The sequence below is a fragment of the Paroedura picta genome, chromosome 6, assembly GCF_049243985.1.
Source record: "Paroedura picta isolate Pp20150507F chromosome 6, Ppicta_v3.0, whole genome shotgun sequence".
Taxonomy (NCBI): domain Eukaryota; kingdom Metazoa; phylum Chordata; class Lepidosauria; order Squamata; family Gekkonidae; genus Paroedura; species Paroedura picta.
The window spans coordinates 14,512,057-14,520,794 of NC_135374.1; positions in this window are offsets into that span (position 1 = coordinate 14,512,057).

The following is an 8,738-nucleotide window of genomic DNA, read 5'->3' on the forward strand; positions in this document are numbered from 1 at the left end:
AGCATAATTTTTCAGGTACCACCTGGAGGTTCAACCCGAAGAGAACAGTTTACGGCAGTCCAATAAAGTTCTGACTATTATGACAATTTCAAAACTTTTTCCTGTGTGTATATTGTCTCTGTCCAAATCAAATTGAAACCGTAGAAATGAAAAGTGGAGATCTGCCAAAAGGAGGTCCCAGGTTTTTACTCCCATTTTCAGAAATCAGATGACTTCATCAGTGGTTCACTCCCATCTCTCTCTGAAACATGACATGACAAATTAATTATCCATTGTGGAATCCTAACATTGAATATTTATTCCCCACATTTTAAACATGCCTCAATCTCTGTGTTGCTTCTAAGGATGTGTTTGGGAAGGGGAGGCACCTCAGTAGAGAATAATGCCAGAGGGGTTCCTCCCCCCACCAGAAACACCATTTTTAGTGTTTTCTGTGTATTTTCAGTGGGAGAGGTTAAGGTATAAGTCTGATGCCCATAAGTTTTGTCAATGACCTCCCTGGCCTTGAGATACAATTGTAAACCCGTTTATCTCTAGCTTGGTCTTTTCTTATTGTACTGATACGCCACAATAATGCAGGGGCAAAGGGAGTTCATCAGTGATTTGTAAGGAAGAAGTAGAAGAAGAGTTAGTTCTTATGTTGCGCTTTTCTCTACTTAAAGGAGGCTTAAAGCAGCTTACATTCGCCTTCCCTTTCCTCTCCCCATAACAGACACCCTGTGAGGTGGGTGAGGCTGAGAGAACCCTGATATTACTGCTCGGTCAGAACAGCCCAAGGTCACCCAGCTGGCTGCACGTGGGGGAGTGCAGAATCAAACCCAGCTTGCCAGATTAGAAGTCTGCACTCCTAACCTCTACACCAATCTGGCTCTCATTCCAAACTGGGAAATAAATCTTCTGAGGTGCAGAGCACTCAGCTTGATTCAGAAATAAAACCTAGCAAAACCCGGGAGTTCCTTTTTGGAATAAGCAAGATCTAGAAAGTGCATGATTGAAAAGTATATTAAGACTATCCTGCAGGGGGCATCAGAGGAGATGTGTATTTTGCATAGATTAGGAACTTGCTGAGATTTTTCAGATTCTCTCCTCCTGTGTCCAGGTTGGCTCATTGGAGACTTCCTGCTTTTTGGAACACACGGCCTCCCTGAACTCAGACAGAGATACAAAGATGAACAGAATAAATGCAGAACGGAACGGTTAATTAGGACTCTGTCCTCTCTTTCCTTTCAAAGTGGTTCCTCTTCACAATAAAAGTATTCTTTTAGGCAGACTGGTGCTTTGCCCCTGTCTTGCACATTTAAACTCTGCTAACATTTTTAGCTTCAGAAACAAGAATGGTGAACTCCAGAAGCCAGGGTGTGTGTGTTTGTGTCGTGTGTGTGTGTATGTGTGTGTGTGTGTGCGCATGTGGAGGGGAATTTGAATGAGGGGAATTTCATAAGCATTGTTAGCAAAGGCAACTAGCACTTCCGTTCCACCCCTGGATTTCTCACCTCCTTGGAGCACCACTTCGAGGGGTGCCTTCTAATGAATTGCAGTGGCTTCAAACAGCCACAAGGTGGCAAGAGACAGAGTAGAGCCGGATTACCATGTAGGCGGTAGAACCAGGGAACGGGGGGTGGAGTGAGTTTGCAAAAACCAAGCAGCACTCCCAGGGAGGACGTGCAGATCTGGAAAAAAAAATGCTGTCTCAGTCTTCAGCTGCTCTATGATGGCTATTGATCTGAATGGATGGTTTCGACTTCAGGCCAATCCCTGCAAATGACAAGATGTGGGGTCCCTTAAGGGACGTGCTGGGAAGGGAAGTGCAGGGGGGGGGAGGGCATGACAATATATCAGTGGGCAGCAAAAGGAATGATCAATTCGCTCTTTCTCTCGATCATTCCTTTTCTCTCTCTCGATCCGGAAGTACACGGGCTGTTCAAAGGACACTTTTATCTTTCAGACTTCATTGTCTGCGTTGCCCTTGTGTCCCAAACCCCAGAAACAAGCCCCAGGCCTTTGGATTAGAATAGAAGACCCCCCCAAGGTAAAATGAGCAGCATCGCTGAGACAAAGCGGGACTCTTTTGCTGTAGAACACAGACCGTCAGAGGCTGCTTGGAAAACCCTTGCGGCTGTCTTCTGCCAAGAGGCAGTTGGCACTCATGGTCGAAAGCAGGCGATCCGGGGCTGATGCGTACAGGGACTCCAGAGAGGTCATTTCAAGGGCAGCCCCTAAGCTGACCATCCAAGAGTCACTGGAAAAGACAAGGATGCTAGGAGATGTAGAAGGCAGCAGGAAGAGGAAGACTCAACCTGAGATGAAATGACTCAATTAAGCCAGGGGTAGTAACCTGTGGTCCTCCAGATGTTCATGGACTACAGCAAACGCTGGCAGGGGCCATAGCCCTTGGTTTGTAAGACCTGAGCAGGGATGTTTTGGAGAGCGATCCTTGATAGGATCACCATAAGTCAGATGCAGTTTGATGGCAGTTAATAGACACAGGGCGATTCTGCACCAGTGGCGCCTCTCCTGGACGCCTCTGGTGCATTGCAGCAAAGCTGCACGCTCCATGGATTTCTGTGTCCCTATGGGGGATGCAATTTGGTGGCGGACCAGGTCTGCCCCAGATTGGTGGGGGGAGGGCACAGGGAGGATCCGCAGGAAGGAGGGACTGTATGAGAACACAATCCCACCTTTCTGCAAAAAAACAAAAAACAAAAGTGCCCAGTTCTGTCTCATGGCACTGCAAAGATCTGGGGAGCCAAATGGGGGCATTGTCTGTCCCCTTTGGGCCTCTGTAGGGCAAGGAGAAGCTGGGCTTGGAAGGCCTGGCTCTTCCGCGTCCACATGGGCCTCCACCAGGCTAGGCCCCATTGGCTTCCGAAGTGCCTAAGGAAACGCGGAAAATATCTGCGTTCCCTTAAAACAGGACAACAGGGGCTTAATGCATGCTGGGTCCAGGAGAGACCTACCTTCATGTGGAAGTGGGGATTTGCCCCACTGCCATATGACTACCTTCCTGGCATTTTCTGCCCATGTGGAATCGGCCATAACACCACTTGTCTAGCCAAGCCGAAAGCTCTTTCTTGCTCTCTCCCTCTTTCCTCCTCACCCTTATAGTCCTCATCTTTTCTGTTTATGGTGAAAGGCTCCCTGAAGTTTCAGCATGATATATTTCTACATAGAAGTATGTATGAGGCTCTGAAATACGGGGCTTGCCTGTTGTTGAGTCCCTCGGGGGGTGATGCTTTAAGTTGTTTTCGAGCTACCTTTTGCCTGGAGGATCTGAGCGGAAAATAAACTCAGTATGTGCCAGGAAATGTTCTTGGCTGTTGTGCGGATGCCGTCGGAGAGCTTCGTCTAACTACAGCTTGTTGAAACGTTTGTACAGAAACAGTCTTAAAAAAAAAACCCATACACATTTCCTGATGGAAAACATACAAAATCTATCATTGTGCAATCTGCAAATATGGCTTCAGTGCATAACAGATACGAGTGACCCCCTAATATTCTGGCATCGTTGCTCATAATCTTCAAAGATGTAGGTGCTGCTGAAGGATGATATGAATTTATAAGTGAGACTGCCTTAGATCAGCCTTTCTCAGCTTTTTTACCATCGAGAAACCCCTGGAACATTCTTCAGGCTTTGAGCAACCCCAGAAGTGGTGCAATCATACAGAATATAGTTGAAAAGCAGAGCTCGGTCCTGGCCCCTACCTGGTGGAATGAGCTCCTGGAAGAGCCGCAGGTCCTGCGGGAGCTTTTGACTTTCTGCAGGGCCTGCAAGACGAAGCTCTTCCGCCAGGTCTATGGTTGAGGCTGGCGTGCTAAGAAAGAACTGGACTCCTCCCCCCCCCCCAGGTTATTCTGATGTCAGCATCCCCTTTTTGTTTGCCCCAGGGTTGGTATTAGGGCTGCGGTTCAGTGGTATGATGTTTTTGCTGCATCTTGTATACCTATGGAGTGAACTGATTGTGTATGGAATTATTGTTTTTTGGGGTAATTTTATTAGGGGTTTTTAGACATTTTTTTGTAACCCGCCACGAGCCTTATTGGGAGTGATAGGTAATAAATCAAAATAATAATGCATACTCAGTGCCCTGCCCCTTCCCAACCCCTCCAGGCCCATCATTGGCCATTTTGGGAGGGGGTGCTTATCTGCAGGACTGCCTATCTGTTCCCTCTTAATAAAACAGTAAGGGGTGTTGGGGTGGGCTCAGTCCGGGATGGCAGCCAGGGGCAATCTGGAGATATGGCTGCCAGTCTGCTCCTGACCACCACAAGGAGAGGAGGTCAGTAGGGCTGCCAAGGGGGGTGAGAACAGAGGCTTGGACAGGCTGCATCAGCCCTTTTCGCCCCAAGGCTGTCCTAACTGCCATGTCCAACTGCGAATGGCCTCAGAACCCTGATAGAGCTGGCAGGAGGCTTCAGAGTGCTCCCCCTCCCCCTCATAGAATCATAGAGTTGGAAGGGGCCACACAGGCCATCTAGTCCAACCCCCTGCTCAATACAGGATCAGCCCTAAGCATCCTAAAGCATCCAAGAAAAGTGTGTATCCAACCTTTGCTTGAAGACTGCCAGTGAGGGGGAGCTCACCACCTCCTTAGGCAGCCTATTCCACTGCTGAACTACTCTGACTGTGAAAAATGTTTTCCTGATATCTAGCCTATATCGTTGTACTTGTTGTTTAAACCCATTACTGCGTGTCCTCTCCTCTGCAGCCAACAGAAACAGCATCTTGCCCACCTGTCTGGCCTCCAGCAGAAGAAGGAAGGTCCAGAGATTTATTTGAACTATTCTGAAGGACATTTGTCCATCGATGCTTTTTTTTTTTACAATGTCATAGAATTGTTTGTTATGTTACGTATTAACACCTCTTTATAAATATTCACTGTTCTTTCTGATATAGAAGCTCTCTGTGTGACTTTGGGCCATTCACACTCTCTCAGCCTCACAGGGTTGTTGTGGAGATCAAATGGAGGAGAGGAGAACAACAGAAGCCATTTTGGGTCGCCATTGGGGGAAAGGCGGTGCACAAATTTACATCAGTTAATTCATATTTTGATATGTAAAAAGATTAGCTACGATCTCAAACACATGAGATCAGAGGGCTGCTAGGCCCATCTCCTGAGTCACAATGCAGCCAAGCCCCCTCCCCGACCTCACAATACCCCCTGCCCACAGGTCATCAGGCCACCCCTATAAAAGGCCACCCTTTCAGCCTCCCCTCTGCCCAGGGTTTAAGATGATAGTGCAGGCGGAGAGCTGGCTGCCCAAATTGGAGCCGAGAAGGAATTTTTTACTGGGATCCTGCCCACGTTGGCCTGGACTCAGGTTTTTCGCCTTCTCTGCACTGTCCTCATTGGTCAGGGGCCCCGAATTGAGTGGCAACTAGCCAATGACTTAAAAGGTGGGCCTAAAACAAATCTAAAACTAGCCCAATAAAATAACATAAATTTAAGCATATTACAGTGGTCTTGTGTCTTTCTTTATGGTGTGCTGTTGTCTCTCTTATTCTGTGTTGAGGATTGGGGGTGGGGTAGGGAAGGCTTGGGTTGGGAAGGGGAGGGGCTCCTCAGGGAATAGGACCACAGAGTCAACCCAGTGGTCCCCAACCTTTTTATCACCGGGGACCGGTCAACGCTTGACAATTTTACTGAGGCCTGGGGGGGGGGGGGTAGTCTTTTGCTGAGGGATGTGGTCGCCGCCGCCTGAGCCCTTGCTCCACTTGCTTTCCCACCAGCACCCCTGACTTCCTGCCACCTGCTGGGGGGGGGGGGCGCTACCAGCAGCAGCTGCGCAGTGCCACACCAAGGGGGAGCCCCAGCCATGGCAGCTGCTGGAGATCACCAAAGGTGAGCCGGTGGCAGAGTGCCAGGGCAGCCCCTGAGGCAGCAGCCGGGGAGAAGGACGAGGAGCTACGGTCTAGTACCGACTGATCCATGGACCGGTACCGGTCCCCAGACCGGGGGTTGGGGACTACTGCTCTAACCAATTCCCTATCCACCTAACTATCTGAAAATCCAGATTGCAATCCTTCAATTTATCCAGCAGAACATCATGGGGAACCTTATCAAAAGCTTTACTAAAATCTAAGTAAACACCATCATCCCTCCCTTCAGGCCTGCTGCGAAGGAGCCTCTGACAGGCCTTGACTGAGGGGAGGGAGGCATTTTCCTTCAGAGAGCAACGCAGGGGAGTCTGAGGGCCTTCCTTTTGAGAGTGGGGAACTTTCCCCTTCTGCCAAACAGTTGGCTGACAGGGAGGCCACAGAAAAGCCCCTTCTCACTTAAAATACTGCTCTGGCTGGGGGTTAGACACAGCCAAGCCATGTGTCTTTCTTCTTTGCAACTCTGCAGATCTGATGCCACTGCACAGCGTTATTCTGCAGACGAAACTGCTTCGTTTGTCTCCTGTTTCATCGGCACAACAACCCTGTGTAGTAGGCCTCAAGTCTTTCAATTCAACAACAACCTGTGTGGGAGGCCTTAAATGTTTCTTCTCTACCACAACCCTGTCCAAAGTAGCCCTTTCTGCCTGGGGAGCTGATCTTTATACTCTACAGGTGAGCTGTCATTCCAGGAGCTCTCCAAGCCCCACCTGGAGGTTGGCTACTCCTGAGTTGGAAATATTCCTGGAGGTTTGGGGGTAGGACTTCAAAATCGTACAACGCCTCAGAGTCAATGGAGCCATTTTTGCCTGCGGTTGGGAGTGGTGCAGGTGTGTCCCTCCTGGGCTATGGGCTATGGCCAGCCCTTACCAGCAACTGTTTGTATTCTGGGGTGCAGACAGGCAGACCAGCATCAGTCCTGTGAGTCTGGAAAGTACAGGAAGATCTAAATAAACATCTACAGCCTGAAACTGTAAATAGGGAACAAGTAAATGGCTGGAGAAACATGGTAACAGTCTTGACTTTTTCCAACCTTGGCCTGGCAAATAAAAAAAAAACAGTATAAAAAACCTTAATAAGGTCAAGACTGCTGTGGACAGAGAGTCTTCCTCTTAGGGTTGCCAGATTCCCTGTGAGGCTCTCTACCCCACCTCCCTCGTGGGAAGTTTGCTATGGGGAGAGAAAGGGAAGACGATTGGAAAATACTTTGAGACACCTGAGTCCTGCTGGGTCACTGCAGCCCATTCCCAGTTCTCTCAGACCTCTCACAGCCCCACATACCTCACAGGTTGACTATTATGAGGAGATGAATGGAAAAGGTGTTTGTAAACCGCTTTGAGACTGCTTTGGGTAGTAAACAACAGGGTACAAAAATCGGTTCTTCTTCTAAGGAGCAACCATGAAAGAAGCATGTGGGCACATAACTTTTTATCAACAGTGAAAAAATGAAAAAGAAGGAACAGGGTGGACACCCGTGTACTGTGACTACCCCGTGTGTATTAGGGCAGAGGGGCATTTTGGTGTCTGTGGCCTAATTCACACAAGAAAGGAAATGACGCAGAACTGGGGGGAATTGGGTGCCATGTAATCTTCCCCTAAGAAGAGTCTCCAGTCTGATTTCCCCTTCACATATCTGAGGACATGGCTCTGGAAAGCTCACCTGTATCCACTATGCCAAAATTCCCAAAGGTCAATCCTCTCCCACACTCAACAAACATTCCAAACCACAGGTTCTTGACACCCATATCTCCACACCCATGGCCTCATTTGCCACCATGCCACCACAACCTCCCACTCAACACACACATTCAACCCCATGCCCTTACAGACTGGACAGCTCCTCCCCTTCCTCTTCCCACTGCCAAGCTCTAGCACACGTTGTATTCTTGGATACAACGAGCTTTGCCCCTAGTCTCCTTATGATCCCCGTAGGGCACTTCACTCTGCTGGTATGAATTTGCTGGCTGTCCTGGGTCCCCGGGATGTTCACCTGGCCTCAACCAGGGTTAGGCCTTTTTCAGCCCTGGCCCCAACCTGGTGGAATGAGCTCCTGAAGAACTACGGCACCCCGTTGGATTTGTCAGCTTTCCACAGGGCCTGCCTGATGGAGCATTTCCCCCAGGTGTATGGTTGATTCTTTAACATCAGTTAGATCAGGACCCTCGCTCCCAATGAAAGGCAGTTCTTGGCCCTGCCAGACAGTGGGAGAGGTTGGTGGTGTGTGTTAGAACTCTGTATCACCATCTTTTAATGTTAATGTCAATGTTTATTGTATACTTTTAAGGGGCGTTAGGGGACTGGACTAGTTTTCGTTGTTTTATTGTAAACCGTCACGAGTCCCAATGAGGTGCGGCAGTATATAAACAAACAAACAAATAAATAAATGACCATTGGCAGGACTTGGTGAGATTGTGCAGAATATATTTGAGAAACATAGCTGTGTAATGCCCACCCGGGGACCCTCCCCTTCTCTCCCCCCTCCAGGCCCATCATTGGCCATTTGGGGAAGTGGGGGCATGCCAACATAACCATATATGATCATATCACCTGATAAGTGTTTAACACATTTAAAATATATAACAAATTAATTCACTCCCAAACATTCAGGAAACCCTTCTGGGGCCATCAAGAAATCCCCAGGGTTCCATGAACCCCTGGTTGAGAAATCCTGAGCTATTCCATGCTGCCATCTCTCCCCGGGCCAAATAAACAAACAGAAGCCTAATTTATTTGCATACCCGCTGCATACCTGCATTAAACTTCCCCCATCTGAGGTTGTTTTGAATGTCAAGAATCGAAGTCAGTGTCTTCCCACTCATTTCTCTGCTCATCCCCTCTCCCTTAATTGCCTTTGTGAAATTGC